Below are 12792 nucleotides of genomic sequence, written 5' to 3'. Positions count from 1 at the left end.
ACCTCCTAAGAAAAGCCCATCACCAGGTGGATCTATTGCTTAACTTCACAAGACCTTTGCATACACTGTTACATCAGTACTCCTCAAACTCTCAACAAAATTGAGAAGGAAGGAATGCTGCCAAACTCATTCCTGGAAGCCAATAAATACCATTCTTTTTTTTTCCAAAGTTTTATTGATAAACAGATAGCAATGAGACAGTTTCAAATCAAATCGGAAGTACAGTTTCAACAAATAATACACTGCATATATTCTTCTTAGTGGTTAATTGCTGTACAAGATGCGGACTTGTGATTCTATAATAAATACCATTCTAGCCCCCAAACCAATGGTCCAACCAGAAAAGAAAACTACTTCCTTAATGAACATAAGCCCATTTCCTTAATGAACATAGATGTAATAATCCTTAATAAGATATTAGCAAATAGGATACAACAAATCATCAAAAAGATCATACATACTGACTAAGTTTCACCATAGAGTTGTAAGGATGGTTCAACATATGCAATTCAATAGGTGTATCACATAAACAGAAGCAAGGACAAAAAACATATGATCGGATCAATAACCCTGAAGGAAACAGGTTTAGAAGGACTTTTCCTGAATATGATGAAAGCCATTTATGACAATCCAACAGCCAACAACATATTAAATGGGGAAAAGCTGAAAGCTTTCCCTCTAAAATCAGGAACAAGATAACATACCCTCTGCCACCACTTCTGTTTAGCATAGTGCTTGAAACATTAGCTAGAGAAATCATGCAAGAAAACAAAATGAAAGGAAGACATATAGGAAGGAAAGAACTCAAATTGTTACGTGCAGATGATATGATCCTTTACACAGAAGACCCTAAAAAGTCCTGTCAAAATTCTTCTAGAATTAACAAAACTGAGCAATGTAGCTTGATACAAAATCAACACACAAGAACTATACATCAATAGCGAACTTACTGTGAAAAAAATTAGTAAAACAATATCAAGTTAAATAACTAAGAATAAACCTAACCAAGGAAGTGAAAGACCTACGCAGCAAAAACCACAGTACTCTTAAAAAGGAGAATCAAGACATCAGAATATGGAATAATAACCCCTGTTCTTGAGTAGGCAGAACTAATATTTCTGAAATGGTCCTTCTGAGAGCCAGTGAGATAGCTCAGTGGACTAAGCGCCTGCTTAGGCAAGCTTAGGCAAGTGCAGGGACCGCAGTTTGATCCCTGGCACCACATGTTGCACCAGCCCCACCCCCAGGCATGCTGGGCCAGTGACTGAGTCTGGGCGTGGTGGCACACGCCTGTAATCCCAGAGCTGGGGAGGCTGAAAACAGCAGGATCACTAGGAGTTCAAGCCATGTAGTAAGACCTTGCACAAATTTTTTTTAAAAAATATCATTCTTTCAAAGTTAACTCACACTTAACAACCTCAGTCAAAATACCTACAGCATTCCCCACAGGACCAAAGCAACCAACCCAAAAATTCACTTGAACAAGAGACCCAGAATAGCAAAAGTAATCCTAGGCAACAGAAGTTCCACAGGAGGCATCATGATACCTGCCTTCAACTCAGGCAATGTTGCAGTGACAAAAGTGGTGTGGAGCTGGCCCCCAAGCAGCACGAGGACGAACATGCATCAACAAATGTGATTACGTCAAAGGAAACGTCTCTGCGCAGCAAGGGACGCAATCAGCAAACTGAAGAGGCAACCCACGTAACAGGAAAAAGCTTCCCAGCTAGTCCTCATGACTAATAGCTAGAAAATATAAAGGAATCAAAAACTTAGACCTCCAAAAATAAAAGACCCAATCAAAAATGGGCAAGAGAAGTAAAGAGGCACTTCTGAGAAGAAGCAGCAGCAAAAATATCCAATAAGCGTAGGAAAAACCGTGCAATATTTCTGGCCACTCAAGAAATGCACATTAAGATTTTGTCTTAAGGCAGAAAGAATGGCAATTACCAGGAAATCAAATGACAAATATTAGAATAGCTGCCTTGAAACAAAAAACTTCTATGTTGTTGGGGGGAATGTAAATCAGTACAAAAATTATGGAAATTAATATGCAGATTTCTCAAAACTTAAACATAGCAATTCCATTTGACTCAATCTTCTATGTATCTTCCTTCCCCAAGGAGCTAAAGTTATTACATATTATAATACATATGCATATTACAGACATGTGTACATACCAATGTCTATAGCAGCATAATAGCTAAGCCTGGAAGGAGCTTATCTGTCCATCATGAGATGAATGGGAGAAGAAAGTATGGAATCCTATTCAGCTGTAAAGATGGATACAATCAGGACATTTCTAGGAGAATGGATACACTTTGAAATCACAATGTAAAATGAAATAAATCAGACACAAACTTAAATACTATATGGTCCCTCTCATTTGAGTAATCCAAAGTACAAATAAAGAGTGAAATAAAAAAAAAACTAATAAAGAGAAATAGGGAGATAGATCTTTTGCAAACAGGAGTAGGGAACAAGAGTCTGAGAGTGGAGGAAAGGAAGGGATGTGAAACGATTTAAGATATGCATATACATATACCAACTATCCTCAATGACTTTACCTTTTTATTTCACAATCGTAAGTGCATCCTAATGATGATGATGATGATGAAAATGGGGAAAGGAATCTAGAGATAGAGAGAAGGAGTTGGGTGAGGAGGATGAGGAGAAGGGGACTAAAAGAGCACACAGAAAAGCACTAAAAATGTATGCTTTATAAGGATTTGGCCCTCTTATTTTCTCAACTTAATCTTCCAAAGTGACTATGATGGCCTTTGTGTTAGCTCATTTTGTGTCACTACAAGGAAATACCTGGGTAAAGAAAAGAGGATTATTTGGCTCACAGTTTTGGAGGCAGAAAGTCCAAACAACACTGTGCCCCTCTGGCAAGAACCTCCTGTGGTTGTGCACCTCATGGTGGGCAGCAGTGCTGGAAGGTGCGGAAGCCCGGGACTGCCAGGCAGGAGGCCAGCAGGAGGCCTGGGCACCGTGGTGCCCTCCAAGGCTATGCTTCCCATTGACCTGACCCTCCCACTGGGCCCCACCTCCACCCCCAGGACACTGACCACCAGGACCAGGCACTCTCTTCATATTTGGGTCCTACTTGGCAGAGAAGACAAGATGGGAAATTTGGGCTGGGATCCTTTGCTATATTGGCGACCCCTCTTGCTTTCGGGAGCCACAAGCCTGACTTGCCGTTTCTCAGAGCTGCAGCAGCCTTCTTGGGCAAGCAGAAATCCCAGTAAAACTTGAACTGAGCCTATGTTCTTCTGGCCTGAACTCATTTCTACCTATCTCTCTCTTTTTCTAGATCCAAGGACCTGGGTCCAGTCTGGCAAGGTATAGTGGTATCAGGGATCAAACTCAGGTCCTTGCGCTTGCCAGGCAGGCGCTTAGACCACTGAGCTATCTCTGTGGCCCTCTTCTTTTAACCTGTGCTGTCATGTATTTTGTGCTAACAATCAAAAAAGTAACTAAGTCATTAACCCACAGGGCTGTCTTGCAGATTAAGTAAAATAACATGTACAGCTTTCATAGTAAGGGCCTAATAAAAATTCTCAGCACAAATATATGCTCTGGGCTATTTTTGAAGTACTAATTTGCATGGTTTTGTTTTTCCTGATCATTTTTTCCCTTTGTCCCCATTTACACTCATAATCTGCTGACTCTCCACCACTCTGAGAGGGATGTAAGACAGAAGACCAGAAGTAGCCTGTGTTCCCATCCTGCCCCAAAATCCTAATCCTCAGGATGAAAGAAGAGTCTCAGGTGCAACTAAAACTTTGTAAAATAGCCTGGGAACAACATCAGAAAAGAGAAATCCTTCTGGGAATCTTTTTAAAACTATAAAATTACAAATACAAAATAAGAATTAAAAGTGTATGTTCATTTTAAGAATGAGAAAGGAGGGGCTGGGGAGATGGCTAGTAGAGTAAGTGCTTTCTTGGAAAGCACAAGGGCCTGAGTTCAATCCCCTGTTTCACAAAAAAAAAAAAAAAAAAGAGAGAGAGAAAAGAGGCCGGAGAGGTAGCTCAGCAGTCTAAGCACCTGCCTGGCAGGCACAACGATCCGGGTTCGATCCCCAGTACGGCATGCCATGCCTGTTCCGCCCTGGGCATGCTACGCAGACCATCTAGACCCGCATGGTGGCACACATCTATAATCCTGGCCCTGGGGAGGCTGAGACAGGAGGATCACTGCAAGTCTGAGCTGCGTAGCGAGGCCCTGTACCAAATACATTTTTTTAAAAAAGAATGAGAAAAGAAATCGCAATGCATTGCTAATGGTAGAAAGACTGACAAATATCACAAACTTTATGAAATTCAGAAAAATAGCATACTGTTACGCGTGTTGAAAGGCTCTGTATCATACTTTTCTCCAACTTTTACCTGCATAGTTATTGGTCGGTTCACTGTGTAACAACTTTTGTGGTTATAGAAGGAACAGAAATGTAATCCAGTGTTTTCTCTAACATGGTTGGCTAAAAATTGATTTTATTATCAACAGTTGGAATATATGAAACACACAGCTTCCCCACAGACACCATATGCTTTTTCCTATTGCTCTGGGTTTGTGCCCACAAGTACAAGCATCCTGGTAAATTCAATATTGTGCATTTCCATCTGCATTTTTTGGTTTCACTTTTTATTTAGATATCAGATTCTCCTGTAAATTATAACAATGTTATTTACACTGGTAAAGTGGATTTTATTTTTTTTATCTTTGGGATATAAAAGCATAGGGCAAGTGATTGTTTCTCTTGAGTTCAGACAACAGGTCATTTAAAAAATACTTTTGTTTGAAAAGCATATTTGATCCTTGTCCTAGTTAGTTTTCTGGCCCGAGCTACATTAATGTTCTTAGCCTAGAAAAGTATCATGCTGGAGCATTTTACTGATTTCTTTTGTTTTTTATTTACATAGAAAATGCAACATTCTGGAAAATGTTCAACCATCAATTGCTCAGTTTTAAATGTTGTTCGGTTTTGTTTCGTTTTTAATTGAATCAACAGGGCATGTTGATGACTGCCACAGCTTTGGCACGCTGGGAGGCCGAGCCACAAACCTGCAAGTGTACATGCATCCAATTTACTGACTTTGACTGCCTCAAAGAATTTGATTTTAAATGGAGGCAGCAGAAATTATTAGCTCAGTGCACGGGCTTAGGCTCAACCACCCATAGTGCAAAGGCAAAAAAGAAGTCTAATTACATCGTCAGAGATGACCTGTCTGCTTCGACACTCGTGGGTGGAGAGATGGGTAATGTTTCCAGAAACTCCCAAGCAGCCCAAGGTGAAGCCTGCACGTCAAGCCTGCAAGTTGTTGCCAGCTCTCGGCAAGAGCTGACTGCAGGGCAGCATGCGACGGCCAGGCAACCCTCCTTACTACTGCCCTTTCATTACCTGGCTGTACGCTCTTGTCCAAGAGCAGACTTCTTCTTGTGGGACACTTATTTATGCTTTCACTCCGCTCAAACAATGCAAGAGCTAATCAGAAAAGTTGGACGATCCTGAAGTGGGAAGGTGCGTGGCACATTACAGAAGACACTGGGGCTACAGTTTCGCTACAGGATACTAGCTACTGTGGACGCATGCTCTATCCCTGTGCTATTTTCTAGGCTTTACCATTGCATTAAGCAACTGAATGAGCACTGTATGATTTAAGTCAGATTACTGCCAGTGAGCTGACCTTGCATGGAGTATGATTTCTCGCTGTTCTACTCTTAGGCTTTAGGACATTGTGAAGGACGACCTGAGTCAGTGCCAAGAAGGCTGAAGCGTGCTCCCACCCTTACCTGCGCTCCTCTCACCATTCAGCTCAGCTCAGTTTGACTCAGGCAGTAGCTCTGCCCACCACCTCTAATCATTTTCCCTGCCACGCCCTGAAGTGTAGAGCAGAGAGGGACAAATCTTTGGAGCTTTCACGCAGCCTGCCGCGGCGCTCATGCCGTGGGTTTGCCACCACTGGTTTAGAGGAACTCGCGCCTGTTTCTCAGCATACCACTAAAATAGCTGTTCATTTCCCATACGTAGCACGTGTACAGTATGCCCAGAATGAGTTTGCAACCTATGCCTCAGAGCAGAGCGCTTGCGTCTTCCCAGGCATTGCTGAGAACTGAACCTTCCACTGAAAAGCGTGTATGTTTGAAGATTTAAAAAAATTTTCTGTATATTAGCTACTGACCCTCTTACTTTTGAAACCTGATTTCTTCTCCACACCCTACCTCATTCCAGGGCCCAACCCAGTAGAACATATTTATATCATCAAAGAATGTCATAGACTGGGCGTGGTGGTGCACACCTGTAATCCCAGCACTTGGGAGGCTGAAAACAGGAAAATCACCATGAGTCTAATCTGTACAGTGAGACCCTGTAGGCCCTGTACTAAATACAAAAATAAAAGAATGTCCGGCCCTGCGCCTGCCCGCCAAGATGCCAGGGTGTCAGCCCCTAGCCTCACAGTATTCCTGGAAGCCATTCCTAAACCAAAAGGGCTGGCAAGAGCTTAACTGCAAATGAGAGTGACCGCAGTCATGTAACTGTACCTCAGTAAACCAAAATTAACTGTCCTCTCATCTTAACCTCTCCTACTGGGTCCCCAGAAAGCCCAGAGCCATGCCAAGGCAAGCCTACATAGTCAGAAATGTCCCAGAGGAAGGGGACTACAGTAGCACAGTGATTTTTTTTTTTTTTTTTTTCGGAACCGGGGATTGAACTCAGGCCCTTGCGCTTGCCGGGGAAGCCCTTATTCCACTGAGCCATCTCCCTGGCCCCAGCACAGTGAGTTTAACAACTTTCAGTTGACATCTTAAGTTTGCAAGTTTTACAAAAGCGTAGAATCTTGTGAGGACACCAGGAAGACACCACTCAGAGTCTTTGGGACTGCAAAGCGAATGACCCTGAATTGTCACCTGGGCAATGCTGTCCCCGGGGATCCAAGTTATGTAAATGGAGTCACAGCTCCTTCATGCGGCTGGGTAAGATTATTATTTAACTGGTCTTCTGAAACAGAACCGCCCGCTCTGGAAAGGTGCTTATTGATGAGCAGCTATTTGCTGTGCACCTCCTCCTGCAAGCACCGTGCTGAGGAAGGGCAGAGCAAAGCAAAAGAAAGCGCAGACTCCTGTGCCAGGAATAGCCCTCCGCTGGCGAGGGTCTTGGTACTCTGCCGTGCGCCATGTGTGGGAAACGAACAGAGATACTAGTGGAAAGCTAAGAAAGAGGCCTGAGTTCTTCCAGACTTTAGGGAGCGGCGGGGAAAAAGATTAGAGATGGCAGAAGAGGTGATGCTCAGGGGCAGATAAAGCTAGGAGCGTCGCTCCGCCTTCACAGAGTGCCCTTCGTGGGTCATCTTTCACGATTTCCTGCAGTGTACCTGCGAATGGAATTTACCAGTTGGGAAAAACAGCGCCCAGTGGGCAGAACAGAGATGGAGCGAATGCTCACAAGGCCCTCACGACAGCCTAAGAGACTGATGGCATTTCCAAGCATGTCCTGTGGGACTGTCACCAGTCTGATGGCCCATGAACGCTTTCCTGGTAAAGACATGTGGTGATATGAACACACCTGGGCCTCACAGCCACTCTCTTCACCAGCCTGTAATGTGGATCACCCACTCAACCCTAAATTATGGGCCTATGCATTTCACTGATACATTTGGAAGCTACATTATAGCGAAGTACGTACTTCACTGAATACAAGCAGATATTGCAATTAAAAGTATATCAAAAATAAAAAGAACAATGCCAGGCATGGTGGCACATGCCTGTAATTCCAGCACTTGGGAGGCCCAGGCAGGAAGACTGCTGCAAGTTTAAGACCATCGTAGGCTACAAAGTGAGCTGAAAGGCAGCCTCAACTACACAGGGAGACCCTATCTCAAAAAGACAATAAATAAAATAAATAAATAAATAAATAAATAGGCCTTTCCCCTGTCGCCCATAGGGAGCATCTTCTTATATAAAGTATGCGTTATATCATTTTGCAGAACCAGGGATTGAACTCAGGCCCTTGCGCTTGCCGGGGAAGCGCTTTATTCCACTGAGCCATCTCCCCGGCGTTATATCATTTTGGAGACACCTAAAAACCAGTACTTTCAAACTAAGCTTCAAAGCATTGCACAATGGTAGGTACATATGTCAATGCAGAAGTGCCCGCCGGTGGGCCTCTGGTACATCCCTTGCCTGACAACCTCAGTGACTTGCACACCTTTTTCTTTAAAATAAGCTCACCATAGGACTCCTCACAATAGCCAAGAGGTGGGAGTAATGTGAATATCCATCACTGGAGAAATGAATACACAAAATATGGTTTATATACACCATGAAATGTTAGCCTTAAAAAAAAAAAAAAAAGGAAATCCTGTCACATGCCATCATAGAGATGAGCCTAGAGGACGTTAAGTTGTAAAAGGCAGTCACAAAAAGACAAAACTATACAATCCCACTTAGGCGTGGTGTTTACATAGACTGGTGCTGCTGGGGGGCGGGGAGGGGGACGGGAGTGGGGGAGGGCGCCCTGGCTTGGGGAGCTTGGCTGCGCTTCTGCAGGCCGGGAAACTTGGATCGAGCCGCGGTCCCCTGCGCCCGCCTAAGCTTGCCTAAGCAGGTGCTTTGGACTGCAGAGCTGTCTCACCGGCCCGACATGGTCAATTTTATATTTTGTGTTTTTACCATAATTAGATACAAAATTTTAAAAAAGGACTAATAGTATGCACCTCATAGATATCTTGCAAAAAACAATATAAGGCATTGAAATTTGGGACCTGGAACATGACAAAACACTTGATGAAACGCTAATGTCATTTTCTTCAGTGGCATTATCTAAAATAGTGTCTTTCTTTATGGGTGTAGGATTTTTGTTTGGGAACAAGCAATAGAAAGCTCAACTAAACTGTTGAGAGGCGAAACGGGATGGGGCCAACTGTTTAGTTGAGGTTTCTATCGCTTGTTCCCACACATGATAACAGAGCTGAATTAAGCATGTCAGTAAGGGATTCTGATGGAGACAAATGAAGAGAGACCTATAGGGAAGGACGGACCCTCAAGGTGCCCTAGACAAGCAAGCTGTCTGAAACCCAAGCACTTTTCTGAGACGCCAACTGCCTTGCTCTGGGCTTTTGCTGCCATCTAGTGGTAGTAATTTGGAAGTTAAAATCTTGATTTCCCTTCCATCTTTCTCCTTTCCTGCCTGCTTTGGTTCCCCCGCCGCCACCACCACACACACACACACTCTTGTGCACAGCCAGTCCAGGAAAATCCAGAACCTACTTGCCATATGAAATCTGACCGTGTACAGGGAAGGAAATGCCTTAAGGACGAATTCAGGCTCTTGTTGAGAAGGCTGGTGAATGTGCCTGCAGTCTATTGTGTTTGTGTCTCCTCAGAAGAAGACTGTTAGCAGGAACATCTCCAGGCCGACCTCTCCTACTGGGGTATTCACGGCGGATGAAATCACTCTGGCCTCTTCTGTAGAAGCAATATGCGACAATGGTTATCCACTCTCCACCTCTTCCTTTGTCCATAACCTTTCCACTGATCTTTCCCTAACCTTCTTCTCTTATTCTAAATGTTTCCTTTGAGTTTGAGCCCATGGATTATTTGTCAGTTTGTTATTCTTCTTTTTTTTTTTTTTTGAAGGAACCAGGCATTGAACTTATTCTACTGAGCTTATTGTACTGAGCCATCTCCTCGGTCCCTGTTATTCTCTCTGATGATTTATTTTTATTTGTTCTGATATTAAGGTGAGCTAAAGGAAAGTGATGTAAAGCGCTTGAATCATGACAGAACAATGGTCACCTATAACTGTTTTGCTTCTTAAATCTGCAAAAAAAAACCCTTACATCATAAATATGTATGTATCGAATCTTGGGATATTAGTAGACATAAAAAATCAAATGAGCAATAACACAATTGTAATGGGGGATCTTAATAGCCCACTGTCAAAGTAGACAGATCAGTCAGACAAAAAAATCAGCAGGGAAATATCACAACTGAACCAAACCTGTGAACAAATGCGCTGAGCAGATGTTTTCCGGGTGTTACATCCAACAACATCAGAATACACATTCTTCTCAGCTGCACATGGGACGTTCTCTAAAATAGAACATATATTAGCCCACAGAACATGCTTAAGTAAATGCAAAATAACTGAAATTGTCCCATGTATCTTATCTGGCCATAGTAGGATAAAATTGGAAATTACTGACAAAAACCACAAAACCTCCATAAATACATGGAGATTAAATGACACCCTCCTGAGCAACTAATGAGTCACAGATGAAATTAAAGAAGAAATTTTAAAAATAAAAATAAAGGAGAAATTAAACAATATCTGCAATTAAACAAAAATGCAGATACAACATACCAGAACCTACAGAACACAATGAAAATATAGGGATATTTATAGCAATGAATTCTAACCTCAGGAAAACAGAATGAGCACAAGTAAACGAACTAATGCTGCACATCAAACTTCTAGAAAAAGAAGAGTGAGTCAAGCCCAGAGCCCATAGAAGGGAGGAAATTATAAAGATCAGAGCAGAAATTAATGCAATTGAGACTAAGAAAACAATACAAAGAACTCATGAGTTGAAGAGCTGGTTCTTTAACAGAATGAATAAACTGATAAACCCTTAGCAAACATCCAAACAAAGGGAGGGAGACCAAAATTTATGCAACGAGGAAAGAAAAGAATCTGTGGTAAAATCACTACAGATTCTGTAGAAATTCAGAAGATGATCAATACCTGATTTGAAAATCTTGACTCTTACATAATGGAAAACACAGAAATATGAACAGATTCCTAGATATATATAAATTGATGAAGCTGAATCAAGAAGATACAAAAATTCTGAATAGCCCAATATCAATGAAATTGAAAATATAATTAAAAACTTATCACCAATAACAAAAAAGCCCAAGTCCTGATGGATTCACTAAGGAACTCTATGAGAAATTTAGAGACCTGTGCCAGCCCGGCCCCCAAGGCTTGCTGAGACTGTGACTGAGACTGGGCGTGGTGGCGCGCGCCTGTAATCCAGCGCTTGGGAGGCTGAAAACAGAAGAATCACTACGAGTCCGATCTGTGTAGTGAGACCCTGTAGACCCTGTACTAAAATACATTTGAAAAAGAAATTTAGAGAATATTTATTACAATACTCCTCAAAATCTTTAATGAACTTGAAAGGGAAGAAATACTCCCCAAGTACCCTTGGAGACAATTATTGCCCTGATATCAACTCCAGAGAATAACCCAACCAATTAAAAAAAAAAATAAAGAACTACAGATCAATCTTCCTAATGAACATAGATGTAAAAATCCTCAAACAGAATGCACAAAATCAAGAAAATTATACAACATGACCAAGTGGGATTCATACCAGAAATGCAGGGATGGTTCAATATATGCAAATCAATAAATGTAATATAACACATCCACAGAGCCAAAGACGAAATCACACGATCATCTCAATAGATGTAGAAAATCTTTTGACAAAGTCCAACACTCATTCATGATAACAGAACCTACAGAAAATTGGAAAAGATTGTCTTTATCTCAATCTGATAAAAGCCATCTATGATAAATGAGCAGCCAAGATCATACTGAATGGTCAAAAACCAAAAGCTTTAATTATAAAATCAGGCACAAGCCAGGGATGTGGCTCAGCAGCACAGCCACCTGCCTGGCAAGCAGGAGGATCTGCATTTGACTCCCAGAACCAAAAATAATAAATATCAGGAACAAGACAAGGATGTCCACTGTCACCACTCCAATTTAATATAGTTCTGGAAACACTAGCCAAAACAATTAGGCAAGAGAGAGAAATAAAAGGAACAAGTGTAGGGAAAAAATGAAGTTATATTATTCTAGTTTAAAAATGACATGATACACTACATACAAGACCTTAAAAGCTCCACCAAAAGAGTTCTATATTTAAAAACAAAATTCAGAGAACTGACTAAGAGAGGGAAAGGAGAAGAGCTAGGAAACATGACAGTGACAAGCCATACAGTTATATGTAGAAGATGGGCAAGGCAATGATCCTGAGAATCTCCAGAAGATTTTTGAATCTAGTAGTTAATTCAAAAGATTCCCTGACTAACTATATATACTGACACCTGTGAACTAAGCAACTGCACTGAGGATGGTAATCTCTAATAGTAGTTTCATGCTTGGAGTGCCTGTCATTCTGGTCTTCTGAATATCGGCTGCTTGTCATGACATGCCAGTTGCTGCTGTGCTGTCTCTTGGGTAGATGATTGTTCAAAAAGAAGGAGGTGGTGAATGAAGGCAGGAGACAGGAGAAGGAATATTATGGGTCCGCCCTGCTTCAAGGTTGTATATAGTTAGATTTTTGGACTTAAATGTAAACATAAGAATTATATAATTCTTTATGCCTATTTTTAAAATATTCTAATTTTTAAATGTTTTTTTTCATCATATTCTATAGGGACTTAAAGTTCAACATATCAATACTTGATGAAAAATATCTGTTCCATGTTATGCCTAAGATGTTTGATATTCAGACAGATAGTGAGGTTAAGATTAACAGCGTAGGTTGTATGGTAATAACAATAAACTTCTCTTCTGGAGGGTTAACAACCTAAGCTTGCAGACCAAAATTAGAGAAAAAGGAGGGTTGCAATGAAAGCCAACATTTTGGCCCTAGCCTTCCAAGGTCAATTAAGACTCAGGACATATGAGAACTTGTACTGTAACGTCACGTAACTCAGTACTGTCCCAAATTTTCTGATCAAGGAGATTATGGGGCCAAAGAGAAAGTGATC

The sequence above is a fragment of the Octodon degus genome, unplaced genomic scaffold (assembly GCF_000260255.1).
Source record: "Octodon degus isolate 3935 unplaced genomic scaffold, OctDeg1.0 scaffold00062, whole genome shotgun sequence".
Lineage (NCBI taxonomy): Eukaryota > Metazoa > Chordata > Mammalia > Rodentia > Octodontidae > Octodon > Octodon degus.
The sequence above is the reverse complement of the archived record's forward strand: the minus strand, read 5'-3'. Positions refer to the sequence as shown.